The following is a 19876-nucleotide window of genomic DNA, read 5'->3' on the forward strand; positions in this document are numbered from 1 at the left end:
ATTTTTATCAGAGTTAAACACCAAATATATTTAAATTAAAGAAAATGGGATAAACCCAGGTTTCTTTGATAATACATTTATAAGTGGGACAAAACCCGATTTTCATTTTGATACATCTATAGGGAATGATCCCAATTATTGAAAATAATTCTCATTTTTAATTAGGTAACTTTTATTGCCACTTTTCTAAGCCTTCAGTGCTCTCCAGCTGGCTTTTATTGACTTCACACTAAGTTACCTGAAACACGTGTTTAAAAACATTTTATCAGCAGGAAATACTGGTGAGTGAATCCCAGTTTAAATAAAAATCACAGTGAACAGTATTGAGGGCGCATCCGCAATTACATTTGTTTACAGGTAATACCAATTAACATCCATGGTACTGTCATCTGACTTATGGTCATGTTACTCCTCTCCCCAGGTGGTAACAAATTTTGTATACAAAACCCCAAATATACCATCATAATTGTACACTTACAAATACTCAATAACTGTCTTTCACATGAAGAAATATTTAAGGTTTTGTAAAAACAGTTTGCAAAAAGGAGATTACTCACAAAAATGAGTATATAAAAAGAGGATTAACTCACATTGCTGTTATAGGGCTTTCCTTTGTGACTTCCTGGTTATAATCTAGTTAAATAAACAATGCACATGTGTTAGTATAATAACCCATTTTAACATTAGTAATACCCTCCCCGTTACGGAACCCTAGATCAATCGGGCAGAGTATCTAATACGTATCCAGGGGTTATGATACTTACAACGAGGCAGAGCTTCGCTAATTAGGGGGTACTATACCCGAGTATAGTGCCTACTATAAGAAAATTGAGAGAGAAAGTTGAAATTTGAAAGAACAGACTGAAGGCCCGTTGCGTTCAATTTATAGGGCTGATCTTTGGGTTCGTCGCGCCCCGCGTAGACCATACCAAGGTCTTACGCGGCCCGCGAGAGATGGTAGGGCGGCGCGGTGTTGCTGAGTCATCGACACGTGGCGGCTTGTGATGTTTTCCGGATATTGAGATGTCGCGGCCCGCGTAAGTCGAAGACATAGTCTTCGCGGCCCGCGAGAGAGGCTAAAATCTTGTTTTTATTTTATTTTTAATTATATAAGGTATCTCGGGACCAGTTTTCGTATACGGGATGTATTTTAGGACATATAGGGGTATTATGGGTGTCAGGAATATTTTAGGAGGGTTGATATATCTTGGTATAACTTCTGGATTATTTAACAGAAAATATATAGTGCACTGATATTAAGTATAGTAACCCGATTCCACTTTATTCCTACGTCACGAGACAGAACCCCAACGAATTTAGGCAGAGCCTTAACATAAGTTACGGGGCCCTACGTTAGTCGGACAGGGCATCAGTGATCAGGGGTTAAAACACTTAAAATAAGGCAATGCTTTATTATTATTATTATTATTATTATTATTATTATTATTATTATTATTATTATTATTATTATTATTATTATTATTATTATTATTGGTAAAATAAAATTAACAATAATAATTTAGAGGGAGAAAGTAGGCGAGAGTTGTAGAAAGGAAAGGTGAAAAATAATCGTTTCTTTCTACTGCTATATATATAGTGGAAGTTATACTTGATGCACACGGAAGTATGATTTCTTTTTGCCAGAATTGTACATTCTTATGTACACGTATACTTTTAATATTAAGCCACGTGTAGACTTGCATGTATTCATGCATTCCTTCATTTGTCATATTTTGCTTTTAGGCATAATTATCATATTTTCGTAAGTTTGATTTATTTATTATTATTATTTGATTAATTTATATATTTATAATTAATTTAATTGTTTCAGTTATTTAGCGCTTATATCTTCTAAAATATAACGTTTTATAAAACAATGATTATGTCATTGGAACGAGAATAATCTTATCTACATTTTGAACCAAGTTTCATTAAAAACGGAGTAGGTTCAAATATAATGTATTTTTATTAAATGGTTTCTACGTTTTGCCAAAATACATTATCGGTCAATTTACCCATGACCTATTCGTGGAATAACTTTATTTTAAATTTAGAAATTTTGGGAATGTTACACTATGACCCATGAAATCACATACAACTTAGTGTCAAAAAGAGTACTTAGACAAGATATACTTTATGAATACATACTTTTTGTACTTTAAATTCTAATCTGAATCCTCCGTCATAATTCTGAATACTCACACACCTTCGTTTACCCCATGTAGGGTGACCTCGGTTTTCCATCCTCCAACTCTCCAACTCTTCACGGGATTACCATAGGGAAGCTTTGCAAAATCGTGAGTACACTCGAACGCCCTTTTTACGCTTTACACTTTTGGGTGCAATATGTTTAACCTATCAAATTACACGAAATCACACTTATACTTTATGCAAACACAAACAATCCATTCATGCATGCTTAAATACGTGATACTTGATTTGTATTCTTATGTGATTCACTTGTCATTAACTTCGTACGAGCCTCCCTTTAACATTTATAGCGCTATAGGAGTAACGCACCACCCGTAGTGTTGTGGTCATGTTAAGTCTTTAATTAATGCGGTAATCAGAGGATTGACTTTTTAATTGTATGCCATGATTACATTAATCTAGTTAACTATTTTTGCCATGTGGATTTGTTTAAACCGTTTTCTATACTTATGTTATATCAAACTTGTGTACTCGCCAATACCTTGTGTGTTGAACTATACTTTTAAACATGTTGCAGGTTGATGATGTTGATATCGATGAAATCTAGTAGGAACGACTTAGAAACGCATTTAGAAATACTAGATTTTGTTATTGTATTGTTGTTGAATTTTGTTGTACTTTAAATTTCCAAATGTTGTACTTTGATCTCTTGTGATGTACTTGACAATTTTTATCTATGAAGGAAATCGGTTTTGAATTAAATATTGTCACAATAGTGTTATGAAGTCTCGAGCAATCTCGTTCGTCTCATTTCGATGTTTCCGCCATCGGTTGGGGTGTGACACTTTCCATCCTTGCCCTAACACACTTTGGATGACTTTGAACCCATTAAAAACATTGTACATGCCACGTCTGTCATAATGCTGCACAAGCATAACTATATGAAAACGAGTAAAAGAAGCTTAAGAATCATAAATATTCATAAAGTGAGGACAAACTTGAGCTAAATAAAACAAGTCCCCTTAAGTGTTAAGGGGGGGCTCTTTATCCAAGCCACCTCATTTTTATTAAACCCATTTGCATCCACATAAGGTAAAGCTACACATTTCTTTGTTTTATATAAAGGATTGCTGAGGTTGTCATCTGTGGCGGGAGGTTTTGAATCATCATTGTGGTCAACTGTAAGAAGACAGGTGTGCTGAAACTCATAGGGCTCGTAGTAAGATGGTAGACCATTTGAGGTTGCTAAAAAATTGCGGCGGTACCGATGCACATTATTAAGAACACTGTCATCTACAGATATAAAAAATTACTCCAAATACATATAAAACCCATTTATAAATAGATGTGGCAATTTCAACCTGTTTACTTATTAATGGCTTGTTAATTATTAAATTGTTTGAATAATTTTAGCTCAAAAACAAACAGGTCAAGGGGACCGAACAGGCGGTCATTGGGTCATTTTCAACATGTTGCACAAAGTTGTCATTGGGTTATTACAATCTCAGATGTACATATTTTATATGTTCTATTAACGTGTTTTCTGTTCAACCCAAACCAACCCAACCTGGCCCTTACTATAACAGTTTAACCAACCAACCCAGTTGATCCTCCCATATAGAAACCTCTACATAAAGAGATTAAAATTAGCATCTTAAAATCACACATAGCAGTCATGAAAGAGAAGATTTAGCATTGCAACCTTTTTTTGTATCTTTAATGTTTTTCGCTCGAACCAGACTATTGTTTCCGTGATGTGTCATGTACCGCACAGATTGTCACGGGCTTCAAGCTAGACTTCAGGCTATACATCATATACAGGTAATCGTTCCTTGATGCTAACACGACATATAGGGCATTTCTTACACTTTTCAAAGCAGTTACTTCACAACCACAGATTATAAAAGTTCAAAATGAGAATTTAGAGGATATAGAGTATAGACCATACTGGTGAATGGTTTCTGTCACGACCCCCGACCACATCCTGGATGGGAGCCGTGAGCAGTCAAGTGGTACCGGTGGTTATTTTGAAAATTATTGCAGCGGAAAAGTTCATCAGGAACGTGAGTTAGGAAAAATATCAGAGTTTTGAAACACCGGATTTTTATTTATTAAACAGATGGGAATAAACTCATGTTTTACAAAGGTAGCTTTAATATGGGATAAACCCGAATACATAAGAATAACATTTAATTTAATTTATTTGATAGCATAAGCCACTTCTTTAAGCCTTTCGGTGCCGTATCACAACTTTTATTCCAATCTACTGTAATCACCTGAAACGCGTTTTAAAAACATTTGGTCAGCAGGAAATACTGGTGAGTTCATTCAGTTTTACAAGAACACATTTGTTATAATTTACAGTATTAAGAGGGATTACAATTACTTCTATCTTATAATTAGCTGACCCAGTTGTCACTCGACCGGATCTGTGACTGTGGTGTAGGTCCCCCGGAGGTTGAGGTTAAACCTTATCCTTGTTATGTTTAACACACTAGCAAGTGCGGAATCCAAGCTAGAATGCAAACCGGTAGTTTATATGAGAACACAAGCTACAAAGAGAAAGGTAGACACACGAGATATCAAAGTTTTCTCTTGTATTTCAGTGGACACGGTTACAGCCCTTGACCAAACTGAAAATACGCTCTCTACAAGACTAAGTTCACTCACACACTCTCTCACACTTATGCTTGCACTGTCTGTGAAGTGAACACATTACATGAGTATATATATACCCATCACAGTTCGTCTGGTCGAAGGATCAGGTAGACTGATCGAAGGATCATCTATCGATCTGAAACCTATCGAAGGATCCACATATACCTCGAATGATGATATCCTTCGAGGTCCATCATCATCCATCGAAGGCTTATCCTTCGAGCTCATCGAAGGATCTAAACAATCCTTCGATGACTCATCCTTCGATGACTCATCCTTCGACAACTCATCCTTCGACACAAACATATTACAATCAGGTTCTAACTGTTTGGCCAAGTCAAACCAGGAGGATGGTTGACTTGGTCAAACTTACAAGACTAACAAAAGACATCGTTTTATATCATGACAAAATACAGACAAAGTACAGACACAAGTGCACCAACAAACTCCCCCTTGGCTGTAGCATTGTCTCGATCTTCGTGTCTTCAAGTCTCTGACGTCCTTTCAAGTCTTCAATGTCGGAGGATCTTCAAAGTCTTCACGTCTCTGACGTCCTTTCAAGTCTTCAATGTCGGAGGATCTTCAAAGTCTTCACGTCTTGAAAGCAGAAAGTGTATCAACAAACTCCCTGTTTCATGTAGGAAGTGTGTTGACAAACTCCCCCTTAACATAAGCTCCCCCTTGAGTTATGCTCGTGAAAGACTTGATCCTTATAGCTTGAGATCCTTGTGGTGTTGATGATGGTCAGCGGCAACTCGATCATTTTCATCTTTTGAGAGCCTTCACGTCGTGTCTTCATTCCGAAGCTTGTCATCGACCATGTTCTCCTTGCCTTTACAATCTGCACATGCAAGAACTCTAAACGCGTAATGAGAACAACTGCTTGAAATATAGTTTATATAAACAAATGACACACGAATGACCATGTCACAATCAAACACCGTCCGACAGTTTGAAAGTTTAGAATTTTGTCAGTTTTAGTTTCTAACTTTCAAAACTTGCAAATTTCGACCGTTTATGAAGATTTAGTCAATTCGGTTTCCGGTCAGGTTTCAGGTAACGAAGACTCGAGTTCCAACATCGTACGATCGAAAATAAAATAAAAATAAAAATAAAATCTTTTTGGCTTTTATAAAGCTTATATTAAAACACACCTAAAATCTTTTTGGTATTTTTAATATTTCGAAATGCAAAGACTGAAAGCAGTAAATAAATATTTACAGACATACTTTTTGCGAGTTTCGAGGGTAAGAGAATCATATCAGTGTACGGTCATGCCAAAACGCTCTTGTTGTTCAGTTAGTTAACATTAAGATAAGCATCTTATAACAATTATCGGTATTGTTGTCCACTTAAGCTCAACTTATCAGATGTAATCATGGCGAGGGGATACGTTAAGGTATGATTTATACTTACCGACCGGTGTTCATCCACATCACGACACATTCCCGTATCAAGGTATGCACGAGAGTTCATCTTACCGGTGAGTATACCGATTATCATCTGTTTGACCGTATATGATGTGAGATTCTCACTTATTTTGATTTGAAAACAAGCCCTATGTGATATAATCACTTATTGATGAGGAACTTGATTTTCATATGCATGAGGGCACAGGAGCAAGTCCGTGAACAGGTCAGTACTTTCGTACAACAGAGAGACGAACTTGACTCCCAGATAAATGTGATATATTATCACTTATTTTGATATGGACATGTGATTGTTGATCACTTATTGAGGTCGAATGCAGTATGTACACGTATGTATAGTATCATGGAAGATCTAGACTTGCGTCCCCGTTATTTTTCGGTAAAAGATACAACCATGATACCCAGATGATAAGCAGCATAAAGACCGAATATCTCAGAACCTCGACAATCTATCAAACGAAATTTCAGTACTAAGACCATATGCCAATGAATGGTTCCCACCTGGTCTTCAGTCGGTTTAAGTTTATATCACCCTGCACATTTTAAAATGATTGTGAGCCTACCGATACATCTTATATAGAGCTGCTTATCGTTTTTTCATTTAAGGTTTAAAGAGGTTTGGATAGACCACTGATGTACTATCATTTTCTCTTTTGCTCGCCAGGAAACTCATTTTTGCTTTTCTATTGTTTTTGTGTTTTTAAATTTTTCGATGTTTTTGGATTTTCAAATTTTGATTTACTCCCCCTAAAATCAATAAACTAAGATAAATTTAAAAGACACAAAGATATTTACAAAAATGATTTTCCGATGTTGGTTTACTCTTGTTTGACCTTAATGCCGTTTACCAATAATAAAAAGTCAAATCTTGATTTGTCAAATGCTTTGGTAAAAAAGTCGGCACGTTGGTCGTCGGTGTGGACCTTAACAACATCGATCAGCCTTTTATCAAAGCAGTCACGTATGAAGTGATATTTGATTTCGATGTGTTTGGTCTTTGAGTGCTGCACAGGATTTCTAGTGATCTGTAATGCAGCAGAATTATCAACGTAAATAGGAGTAGTTAGGAATTCAAAACCGTAGTCGCGTAATTGTTGTTGGATCCAAAGAACTTGGGAGCAACAACTTAAGGCAGCAATGTATTCAGCTTCGCATGTTGATGTAGCGACGCACGTCTGCTTCTTGCACTGCCATGTGACTAGGCGATTTCCTAAAAACTGACATCCAGCCGTTGTGGATTTGCCGTCGATTTTGCATCCGCCAAAATCAGAACCACTGAAAGCGACCAATTCAAAGTTATTATCCCTAGGGTACCATAGACCGGTGTCAGGGTAACCCTTCAAATAACGAAAAATCCTTTTTACAGCTGCAAGATGTGAGGCCTTCGGGTTGACTTGATATCTGGCAAGCAGGCACGTTGGGTACATTATGTCTGGCCTTGATGCTGTGAGGTACATAAGAGATCCGATCATTGCGCGGTAGTATGAGGGGTTAACAGCTTCACCCTTCAAGTCTAGAGTAATTCCGTGATTTTGTGGCAGTGGGGTACCAATGGGCGTTGCATCAGACATCTGGAACCGGCTCAAGATGTCACCAACATATTTAGTCTGATGGATGAATATCCCAGACTCAGTTTGTTGCACTTGTAGGCCCAAGAAGAAGGTCATTTCTCCCATAGCACTCATCTCGAATTTATCCTGCATAATGCGCTCGAAATTCCTACACAAGACATCATTAGTAGAACCAAAACTAATATCATCAACGTATACCTGTACCAGAAGAAGATCTCCATCTTGTTATTTGATGAAAAGAGTACAGTCAATAAGACCTCTTCGAAAACCGTTCTCCAGCAGATAGTTAGATAAGGTTGCATACCAAGCTCGCGGTGCTTGATGTAGACCATAGAGAGCTTTGTTGAGCAACCAAACCCGATCGGGATGGATAGGATCTTCAAAACCTGGAGGCTGTTCGACGTACACCTCTTCTTAAACCACACCATGTAAGAATGCACTTTTGACGTCCATCTGGTAAACCTTGAATCCTTTGAATGAGGCATAAGCCAGAAAGATCCGAATTGCTTCCAGACGTGCAACAGGTGCATAGACTTCGTTGTAGTCGATTCCTTCTATCTGACGAAAACCTTGAACGACTAAACGTGCTTTGTTCCGGATAACAACTCTGCGGTCATCCTTTTTGCATTTAAACACCCAACGGGTACCAATCTTCTTGTAGCCAGCAGGTTTCTCTACGAGTTTCCAGACACCAAGCTTCTGGAATTGTTGCAGTTCTTCCTGCATTGCTTCAACCCAAGAGTTATCTTTCATGGCTTCTTTCCAAGTTCTTGGCTCTTCCTGTGAAACATAACACGCGAAAGACCAATCGTTTTGTTGCCCGGATACTCGAATAGCTGCATACAGGCCTGCATTGTTGTTGTTTCGCAACATGTTTCTTGTTTGAATGCCACTTTGCACATTTCCGATGATGTTTTGTTGAGGATGGGTATTATGAATCCTTGTTTCTGGATTATCTGGAACTGGAATATTTATACCCAGATTGTTGAAATTGAGATCAACAACTAAATCAATGCCCGGAATTGACGAAGAGAATGATGCAGTAGCTTCAGCTGTTCTATGGGCATCCACTGGAGGAGTACCCTCTGAAGTACCATGAACTGCTGTTGTTGGAGCTTCTTGATCTGCATCTAGAAATTCATCATCCTCTGAAGATTCGTTCAATTCGGTTGCATCATGAAAATCCTCATTGTCGAGAGTATTATTGTTCACCGAAGATGGTTCTTGATTGACAAGAATTGGACGCACCACCGGTGAAACTGTTGCATTGTCACTCTCGAAAAACATCCTTGCCACAGCACTTTCTTCAACGGCTTCAACATTGATCGAATTGAAAAAGTCATCGTACTCAAACATCCAAGGCTGACCAGGACATTTGACTGGCAAAGTGTGCCTTTGTACTCTGACCTCAGACCATTCCTCGACCCTTTTAGTCTCTAGATTCCAGACTCGTAAGTTAGGGGTGGCATACCCAAGAAAGTATCCCTCAATTGCTTTTGCCCCAAACTTTCCATTAGGATCGATGATTGTACATGGAGCTCCAAACGGTTCAAGATAAGACAAATCTGGTTTCCGTTTGTGAATAAGCTCAAAGCAGGTCTTGTTGTGCCTTTTTACTGTAAGGACTCGGTTCAATGTGTAACATGCAGAGGCCACAGCTTCAGTCCAGAATGGAATGGGCAACTGCGACTCTACCAACATTGTCCTAGCAGTCTCGATCAGTGTGCGGTTCTTACGTTCAGCGACGCCATTTTGTTGAGGAGTATAAGCTGCACTAAACTCATGAAGAATACCCTTTGAAGTGCAAAACTCCGCCATGGCATGATTTTTAAATTCAGTACCATTGTCGCTACGTATCCGCCTAACCTTCAGCTTATACAAGTTCTCAATCTGAATGATCAAGTTTTTGATAATACCAAAGGTTTCACTCTTGTGGGCCATGAACGCCACCCAAGAAAATCTTGAATAATCATCAGTTATCACGAGGCAGTATTGATCATTCCGAATGCTTTTGTGCTTGACAGGACCGAACAAATCCATGTGCAAACGTTCTAACGGGACGGCCACCGAGTTGATTTTCTTTGTAGGATGTCGCTTCTTTGTTTGTTTTCCTTTCTGGCACGAAACACAGACGTTTTGAAGATGGAAATTTTTAACAGGAACACCATTCACCAATTCATTTGACACCAAATGATTCATTTTGCGTAAGTGAATGTGACCCATTCGTCTGTGCCAAGAGATTGAGTCTTTTTCCGTGGCTTTAGAAACGAAACATGTTGCTTGCGCAGACGTAGTAATAGCTTGGCTCATATCAAGGACGTACAAATCATTTATCCTTGTAGCTGACAAGAGAATCCATTCTTTTGGAATTTTGAAGCCGGGTTTCAGCACATAACATCCATTAGCATCAAAGTGTACTGAGAACTGCTTGTCACTGATTTGAGAAACACTAAGAAGATTGTGATCAAGTTGTTGCACAAAGTTGATCTTGTCAAAGCTGACAATCCCGTTGGATATCATTCCTTCACCCGTAATATAACCACCCTTATCTCCAGCAAAAGCAACATAACCTCCTCTAATAGATTTGACGTCGTAGAGAAGCTTCATGTCGCCCGTCATGTGGCTGGATGCCCCACTATCAACAATCCAATGACTACTGATAGTTCCTCCTGGATCACCCTGCACATGAACTCAATTGATTAGTTGGAGATAGGGACCCAAGCCATTGTGGTCTTGGGTCTTCCATTTTCATCTACAACGATAACTTCCACCTTTTGATGATTTGGAAATTGTGATGTCCCCCTGATTCAGTAACCGTTTTTGGTTTCCAGGTCTGTTTTGTTTTACCAGTGTAATTCTTAAAAATTTTAACTTCATGGTTGTCTGAAGTTATTGAATTGTCTGGTTTTGCAGAAACAGATGTTTTGTTAACCACATCGGTTTTAATGGCTTTTTCAATTTTCTTGACCTGTTGACGTTTCTGTTTCTTTTCCCTTTCTTTTACTAGGCGGGAATCTTGTTTTACAGAAAAAGATCGCCTACGGTCAGTTTGGTCACGGGGATCATCAACTTTTCCTTTTTGTTTATGAAGATATGGACAATTTCGAATTATGTGTCCAATTGTACCGCATTCAAAACATGATCTTCGTTCAACAAACCTCGAAGTATCATGTGATCGTCATGCCGATGATGATGAACTTTGTGATCCCGAGGTACTAGGTTTTGAACTGCTTGGTTCATTTTTTTTTAACACAGTTGCTTTCTTAACAAAATCTAAGTTAGATTTGTTGTCAAACGTTTCAATTTTGTCCGTTCCCTTAGATTTCACAAAGTTCATATTTTTGTTCTTCTTTTGATTCGGCTTCTTTTGACCTTGAGCCGGTAATTTTCCTTTTGGCTTGTTGTGAATTTGCTGTTTTTGCACTGTTGGTAATTTCTTATTGCCAAATTGTTTTCGAACTTCGGCCTTTGGAATAGGAGGGCACTGTGTTACAGTAACATGTGATCCTGTCTTTCCCAAAAACTTACTTGTCGAATTTTCAAAGACTTTACTTATTAATGATTGATTAACATTCTTAATAGGAAAATCTTTGTCTGAATAAATTCTATCATCACCAACAAGAGTGTACAGCAAATTCACACTCTCCGATTCTTCTGCAGATGTGGACTTGATTGCAACAGTCTTAGCGGGTTTTGCAGGAGGATCACATAGAATATGATTCTCAAGAGGTATGTCCTCTTCTTTAATTTCCGCATCAGACTTTGCTGGTATAGTATCATCAGATTCATCATCAGAAGAATCAACATCCTCAATAATGACTGGAGGATCTTGATTCAGTTCAGCAGAAGACACACACGTATCTGTTGATACATCTGAATCTGATGATATTTCTTTCTTATATCCGAGCCCTGTTGCAAATTCTTTAACATCTAGAGGGACAGATGGTTCAAAGAACGTTCTATCTTCCTCGTCAGGCATCGCATCATAATTGTGTCTCACAGGTGGTGGACATTTCTTATAGCCTATGCATGTGACGTCCCGTTTTTCTTTCTGAACGTCAATGATGTGATCCAGCACATAGCTAGAGCTCAAATAACTGTCTAGCTTAAGTTGGATCGCCTCACTTTCTGTTTTGACACAAGCCATCTCCTTTTGCATTATCTCAAGGCGAGATATATACAAATTAATGTCAGTTTGTTTTCTGGAAACCATTTTTGTTAACTCGGTTTTATCTTTCTTTAATTTCTCAATTACCGATTTAAACTCTTTTTCATGGTTTTCGTAAAACATGTTGGCTTCAGTGCATTTGGAAAGATCCACGGTCAACTTTTGATTGTGGATGAATGTCACATCATATTTCTCTTGCAAAGCCTCGTGTTTGCTTTGCAAGTCACACCACTTGGCATTCAAAGAAACATGTTTGTCTTGCAAGTCAAACAAACTAGCTTTTAAAGCATCATGTTTGCCTTGCAACTCAGACATGTTTTCCTCTAAATCAGCACATTTAACATGCAAACTGTCACAATTATCACAATTAATATCTGTGGGTTCATCGACACATACCTGACTTGATGAACTGTCGACATTAGCCATAAAGGCTGAATGGAGAGAGGACGAAGAATAAGCAGCTTGATCCACCAAGATAGATCTTCTTTGAGTTCATGCTGCAGCTTCTTCCAAAAGCTCATCAATGTCTACATCAACTGACACACTTGAGGCCTCACCCACATGATCATCGCCTGAACTTTAGGATTCTTCATCTGAACTCCTGCTATATCCCGAAGAGTCTTCATCCTCAGAAGATTCACCACCATTGGCGGAAGATTCTCCACCACTGGTGTGAACTAAATCCTTTACAACCTTAGCAAAACATGCTGTTCCATCTGGAGCATCACCACTCAGTTGTATTGACCAATCGCAACCTTCATCAACTTGAACCACAAGTGCCTGGTTGGCATTTGATGGTCCCGCTTGGCTCTGGTTGTTAATAGGTACCAATGTACGCTCGTTGTTCCTCACTTGGTTCTGATTTGCCCTGTTGCCTTGACCTCTGAAGGGATTCTGGTTCCCATGCTGTGCTGGCCTTGTGCATTCACTTTTAAAGTGACCCCGTTCACCACAATTGAAACACTTTACTGCCTGTTTATCGAACCCATACTTGGTGTCTTTCTTACTCTCCAAGCTGGTTCTGCCAGTTCTTTCCATGAAATCCTTTGCCCTTCTTACAGCACTAGCAAAGGCCCACTTGATGTCCATCAACTCCATCTCTTCCTTGTTAAACTGCTGATAGTCTTCTTGTGTCAGATTAATGTTGCCAATCTGACCTTCCACTAACCCACAGTACGCGCTCACTAAAGTGTTAAGCAGCTCCATGTGTTCCCTTGCTACTTCTACACTGAACTTAGAGAAGCTTGAAGTGTCGAGCCGTACTGTATTTGGTTTTGATTGCTGACCAGCAGATGATGTCCCTCCATAACATGCTTGTTGTTGAGCAGGAGGAGGTGGTTGTAGTGGATTTCCATACATGTCTGTGGTGGGAGCCGGCTTAACAGGAACTTGTACTGGATTGCCATACATATCCGTGCTTGTGACAAACGCCGTTTGAAGTGGAGCATGTGGACCGGTTCTTGCAGACGAAGAACTGGAAGTTCCATAATACATCTCTGGGTTGCATGGCACAATGGATTTTGCAACAGAGGTACTAGGATTTCCATAATACATTTCTGGATTTTGTGGCACTGGAACTCTTTTTGCCTTTAAGGTTTCCTCCTGATCCTTGTTTTCTAAAAGCTGCACGAAGTCGTTGATGTTTGTAGTACCCAAAGTTCCATTATACTTCAAGATCTCCAAGAAACTATTCCATTGGGGAGGCAATGCATCAGCAAACTTCTTCACCACCTCTGCTGTAGTTGTCACTACTCCAAAATTGTTCAACTCTGTAAGCAAGTGATAAAACCGGCTTGTCATATCTCCCAAAGACTCCTTATCCATACACGTGAAACCGTTAAATTCTTTCTTGAGAAGATCATGACGCAATTGACGTGTTGCTTCATTCCCTACCCCTCTGGTCTTCAACGCGTCCCACAGTTTCTTCGTTGTCTTGAAACTGACAAACTGGTGGTAAATATCCTTGCTTAACGCCTGAGTGAGAATGGCGTATGCTTTCTTTTCCAAATCATACGTTTTCTTTTGATCTTCTGGAAGATCGGCAAACGTAGCAGTAGATGAAGCAGCAACCTCTATAGCTTGATCGAAATCTGTGGTGAAACGTATCCACAGTTCAGTGTTTTGACCAAGAACGTATGTACGGAATCTGTCAACCCAACCCGGATACTCGTTTAAGTGCATCAACTTTGGAGGTCGATTCAAACTTCCGGTTTCGCTTTCGCTTAAGAGAATACTTTGAATACTTGGAGTTTGATTCGATACGAATGCCCATTAACCGGTTGATATGGCATTAGTTTGTGAAGATGTCGACACCGGAGATTCGGCCCATGATGGAGATAGACTTGTATTTGTGTACTTTCCACTATCTGGAGCCGGAGTTCCCCACCAACTTGGGTTCATCTTTGATGTGATAAAATGAATTCTATGTCAATATCTCGAATGATAACGACCAGCCGAAGGATCCCTGATCGAAAGACCTGAAAAACACAAACTTGTTAAACCTAAACAGACTAGGATCGAAGGATCAATACTTGTTCGAAGGATCAACAGTGTTCGAAAGATCACTGTTGAATTTCGAACAATGATTTCGAAAGATTCTCCAATCGAAAGATCCTTAGCTTTCGAATAAGAACTGTAGATCGAAAGATATATCCTTCGAAAAGATTCCTTGGATCGAAGGATAAGTCACAGACTTCGAAGGATGTTCGAAGAATGATTATCTATCGAACTTCCTTTGATCGAAAGATGATCTTTCGACTTCGAAGGATATCCTTCGATCTGTACTGACACAGTTGACAAAAAGTGACAGGTTGGTGAAAAGGTGATGGGTTTGTAGAAAGCTTTCGGCAGAAAGGTATGTTCAGACCATACCTTTTTTACCAAACCAGATTTGACCAATAAAATATACTTAAAAAAGAAGGTTCTTATCCAGAAAACCGGTCACCGGAGTAAGCCGGAATTTGGCCGGAAATTACCAAACTTCTTAAAAACAAGTTTTTAAGTTACCCAACCCGTCCTTTAACACACCCGGTTAGTTTAGAACACGTTTTTACGTCTAGAAATGCGAGAAAAACACTAAAAACGGGTGCTAAACCATGTGAGTTTTTGTCCAAACACTCCAAAGTCTTGTATAAACTCGGTTTTTAACAAGGAAAAGAGCCACGGCTCTGATACCACTTGTAGGTCCCCCGGAGGTTGAGGTTAAACCTTATCCTTGTTATGTTTAACAAACTAGCAAGTGCGGAATCCAAGCTAGAATGCAAACCGGTAGTTTATATGAGAACACAAGCTACAAAGAGAAAGGTAGACACACGAGATATCAAAGTTTTCTCTTGTATTTCAGTGGACACGGTTACAGCCCTTGACCAAACTGAAAATACGCTCTCTACAAGACTAAGTTCACTCACACACTCTCTCACACTTATGCTTGCACTGTCTGTGAAGTGAACACATTACATGAGTATATATATACCCATCACAGTTCGTCTGGTCGAAGGATCAGGTAGACTGATCGAAGGATCATCTATCGATCTGAAACCTATCGAAGGATCCACATATACCTCGAATGATGATATCCTTCGAGGTCCATCATCATCCATCGAAGGCTTATCCTTCGAGCTCATCGAAGGATCTAATCCTTCGATGACTCATCCTTAGACAACTCATCCTTCGACACAAACATATTACAATCAGGTTCTAACTGTTTGGCCAAGTCAAACCAGGAGGATGGTTGACTTGGTCAAACTTACAAGACTAACAAAAGACATCGTTTTATATCATGACAAAATACAGACAAAGTACAGACACAAGTGCACCAACATGTGGTCATATCACTATTGGGTCCGTTCACCCAAAGTGACGTTATCACTATTTAGGTTTGTTCACCTAAAAGTGACGCTAGATAAATAATGTATACAAAACCCCACTTACAGTCAGTAATTTAAGATAACAAAGACTTAATCATTGTAAGCATAACTGGAAAACATTTAGGGTTTTGTAAAGCAACTTTGATAAAAATAGAATGACTCGCCTTGTAGGTCTTATAGTCTTGATTTAACAGGCCTCCTGATTCTAAATCTTCTGATAATTAAGCATCTACTTTAGAGGTCTGCATCTTCTGATGATTAAACATCTTATTTGATTGTAAATGTATCGTTTGGAGTTTTCTGATGGTTAAACATATAGTTTAACAGAGTGGAATACGTATTAGTGTAAAACCATATCAAACCTAATGATGGTCACAAGATCAGAACCTTAACGAAATTCAACAAAGTATAGTCTTATTTAGACAACACTTTGGCATTCGTTAGTTGGTTCTTTGATTGATCAGATAGAATATCGTATCGGTGATTATTGGTTAGAACACCAACGTATAGAAAGAAGAAGAGAAATGAGCAAAGAAAAATAAATCCTAAGCTTCGTATTTATAGGTAAGGGATATGCCTTTCTTTTCTAGGAAGTTTCATATATACCTTCCCTATATAAAACATTTCTCAGATAAAACCTTCCCTAGATAAAACCTTCCTCAGTTAAAACCTTCCCTAGATAAAACCATCTTCAGATAATACCTTCCATATATGTTATCTACCCCATATATACTTATTTTCATGTATATCTATTTAGATGTTAAGTTATTACACTTACTTAACTGTTTTGTTTTAAACTTAGTTGTTAAGTTTACTTTACTATTAAGTTTTCTTACCTATTAAGTTTTCTTAACCGCTAAGTTATCTTAGTCACTAAGTTTACTTAACCATTAAGTTTACTTAACCATTAAGTTTACTTAACCACTAAGAGTACTTAACCATTAAGTTTTCTTAGCCACTAAGTTAACTTAACTGTTAAGTTATCTTAACTACTAAGTTTACTTAATCGCTAAGTATTCTGGTTTAGCAGCTCCCTGGTTATGAGTTCTAATTTCTAGATACAATGGAACTCGTATTAGTGTATTAACCATGGTTGCAAAAATCGCGACTAGTCGACGATTAATCGCTGACTAATCGCTAGTCGCCCATCAACTGAGTAATTTTCAGCTAATCAGTAAAAAAATCGCTAGTCGGCCTAGTCGGCCCTAATCGGCCCTAGTCGGGCCTAATCGCGACTAGTCGGTCGGGAAAATCGGAAAAAATCGGGAAAAAACAAAAAAAATCGGAAAAAAATCAGAAAAAATCGAAAAAAATCAGAAAAAACCGGAAAAGAACACATATTCCAGCCAAAACCTCCTAGATTCCGGTCAAAACTTGTCCACTTAAAAAAATTGCGTATAAAAATATATGTATATATGTATAAAAACTTAAAATTATATATAAAAAGTCCGATCCGATTAATCCCGATTAATCCCGAGTAATCCCGAGTAGTCGATAGTCCCTACCTCACCGACCCGCTAGCGACTAGCGAGTTCTCCAACCTTGGTATTAACCCAATTCAACATTAACGATAATCACGAGATCAAACCCACAACGAATGACAAAGTATAGTCGGGTACCGGCAGCACTTAAACATCCATTGGATCGGTTTCAATCGATCGGATATAGTACCGTGTCAGTGATCGAGTTATTACCCGGATACTGGAGCAGAGTTTCAGGAATTTAGGGCGTTGATCGAAAGAAATGAAGATACAAGGAGTAGGACGACGTTTTAGACTGTCGAACTGAGCAATCTGATCAAGTGCCAAACCAGTGGCTTTATAGCCAAAATTGGTCTGGCCCGCATGTCGCGCACGGGTCCTCCTCCCCTGGCGCGTGTCGCGGGGATGGTCGATCTAGCCTAGACATGCCACGTGTCCTAGGTAGGCTTGACACGTGGCGCCTTGACGTGACACGTGTCTTTGGCCGCCTTTTTCGCCCAATCACGTCTTTTTCTCGATTTTTGTGCTGGTGCTTATTGCGTATGTTTGGTCTTGATCCTAAATGGTTCGGTTTATAATTGCGATTCTAATAAAGGTACTTTTGTGCGGGTTAGTTTATCAACCATCAGGTTTTCAAGTTTTATCGTGTACACTTCGGATTTTGTTTATGGATCTTTCCGAGGGTTGTTACAGTTTCACCAAAACCAATTACAAATCAATGAATACCATTCAATTTATGCAAAGATCAGAAGTTGAGAACAAAGCTTTAAATTGAAAATTTGGTGAGAGAGAAACCTATTTAGCTGATGTGTGAGTTGCTAACACATCTGTCACCACTGATTCACCATCGTTGTTGTTTAGGGTTCGACCCTGTCAAATGAACGAGTGGTTTAAAAAACGAAGATTAAAAAATGATGTTTATTAAAAAACAATCTTGTGAATTCAGATAACTGGTTTTAAGAATATCCACCAATGAAAACTCACTGTAGCTGAATCAAGAGGAATGTCAACAGGGGCACACCTATCATAGAAATCTGCGGGCACATGTAGAAGGGGCGAAAGTCTAGAGTTTGCAGCCGAAGGAACACTCTGCAAAACATATTTTAAAACATTAGTTTATACAAAAATGAATAAAAAAAGATCATAAAAGTGTTGACAAATCAAAATGACCTGACTTGTTTTGCTAGGTACATAAAAAAATGTAAAAAATCACAGTAAACTTACTGTTGTGTAAAACGGCCTCGACTAAAGTTCGACTTTCAAGCTCCTTTCCCTTGATCCCGATTATGACATAACAACAGAATGACTTGACTATTAATTCAATGACAAAACAACAGTGCCTTGCTTAAAACCACTTGCGCCTAAGCCCAAGGCTCACTCTTTGCACCTAGCGTATGAATATCGTGTAACTAGACTTCATAAATCCAAACCAATTTCTGTAAATTGTTATAAACAACCAGTAAACCATCCAAGGAAGTCATTGCAGGTCAGCAAATGAAACTAAACCAGATCCGAAAATCGAAACCAACCGAACAAATCAACAAGATATCAAACTCATTCAGTCACAAACCAACTTCAACTTCTACCCAAAATGAACAACAAAATGTCAATTTAAACAACCCTAGAAGCATAAACAGTATGAACTTAAAATAAGCCAACACACGGACGAAGAATCAAGCATTAAACGAAACCCGACAAGTTAATTCGAATAAGAAATAACTTACAGCAAAGGGGTTAACTTCGTCCCCTTCATAAAACGGATTGGGATCATAACGGCCAGCCATAACCACAAATTTACAGAGAAATACGACTCAAATCCAACTGGGTGTGCGATTGTGATTTAGGTTGCTGGAATCTTCATCGATCTGGAGAAAGATCTAGGGAAATCTTCATAGATCGCCTTGAATCGCAGAGAGAAAAGGAAGATGGGGCGGGATAAAAATTTTGAAATGTGACCTAGAAACCCTAATGTGCTATACTCGTGTTTTTTTTGTGAGCGAGGGTATAATGGGAAAGTGAATTCAATTTTGATTTTATTGTGCTTTAAACACTTGTATATTATGCTTTAAATGTGTTTTAAGCAAGGTTGGAGAATTCGCTAGTCGCTAGCGGGTCGGTGAGGTAGGGACTATCGACTACTCGGGATTAATCGGGATTAATCGGATCGGACTTTTTATATATAATTTTAAGTTTTTATACATATATACATATATTTTTATACGCAATTTTTTTAAGTGGACAAGTTTTGACCGGAATCTAGGAGGTTTTGGCTGGAATATGTGTTTTTTCCGGTTTTTTCTGATTTTTTTCGATTTTTTCTGATTTTTTTCCGATTTTTTTTGTTTTTTCCCGATTTTTTCCGATTTTCCCGACCGACTAGTCGCGATTAGGCCCGACTAGGGCCGATTAGGGCCGACTAGGCCGACTAGCGATTTTTTTACTGATTAGCTGAAAATTACTCAGTTGATGGGCGACTAGCGACTAGTCAACGATTAATCGCCGACTAGTCGCGATTTTTGCAACCATGGTTTTAAGGGAAGTGGCAAATTAC

General features: G+C 38.6%; 1 long non-coding RNA gene across 3 annotated transcripts; it reads right to left on the reverse strand.

Moving 5' to 3' along the window:
• Window positions 1-5613: 5613 nt before the first annotated feature.
• Window positions 5614-19273, reverse strand: LOC110927570. Of its 3 annotated transcripts, none has more exons than XR_004890590.1 (4): window positions 18550-19273; window positions 18310-18414; window positions 18121-18195; window positions 5614-5667 (listed from the first exon to the last, which is right to left on the reverse strand). It is a non-coding gene; the product is annotated as an uncharacterized LOC110927570 (long non-coding RNA). The 3 variants fall into 3 exon arrangements; XR_002585731.2 differs by lacking the exon at window positions 5614-5667 and having other exon boundaries at window positions 18034-18195; window positions 18550-18761; window positions 19050-19273; XR_002585730.2 differs by lacking the exon at window positions 5614-5667 and having other exon boundaries at window positions 18034-18195.
• Window positions 19274-19876: the final 603 nt, after the last annotated feature.

The sequence above is a fragment of the Helianthus annuus genome, chromosome 4 (genome assembly GCF_002127325.2).
Source record: "Helianthus annuus cultivar XRQ/B chromosome 4, HanXRQr2.0-SUNRISE, whole genome shotgun sequence".
In the NCBI taxonomy this organism is placed as follows: domain Eukaryota; kingdom Viridiplantae; phylum Streptophyta; class Magnoliopsida; order Asterales; family Asteraceae; genus Helianthus; species Helianthus annuus.